Source organism: Penaeus monodon, chromosome 21 (assembly GCF_015228065.2).
Source record: "Penaeus monodon isolate SGIC_2016 chromosome 21, NSTDA_Pmon_1, whole genome shotgun sequence".
NCBI lineage: Eukaryota > Metazoa > Arthropoda > Malacostraca > Decapoda > Penaeidae > Penaeus > Penaeus monodon.
In genome coordinates, this window is record NC_051406.1 from 17318092 (window position 1) to 17318502 (window position 411).

Sequence of the window (411 nt, forward strand, 5' to 3'; positions counted from 1 at the left end):
AGAGTCACGGACACTGCAACTGACGTCACAAAGGAGGAAGAAAATGCCAGGAGGGGAAACGAGGGGAAAAAAAGTAAACACAAACAGGAATAAAGTGACGTCATACTAGGAGAGGTTGGGGGTAAAGGGGGAGGGGATGAGGTTAGGGTGGTTTCTCTAAGTTTCAAGCTTTCAATAACACGGGTAAGGAGAGGATAGTGTGTGCGTGTGTGTTAAAGCTTACGGGTATGTCTCTCCTTCGCCACCCCGCCCCCCCAACCTCGCCAAGACACGCCTCCACCTCCGCAATCAGGGCCAAAGTCTCGCATCCCCTGCACACGAAACCCAGAGCCTCAGCGTCGGACCAGACGCCATGGTGAATCGCAAAATTTACTTTCCTGGTATGTGGTCTTTGCGCCCCAAAGCCTATGA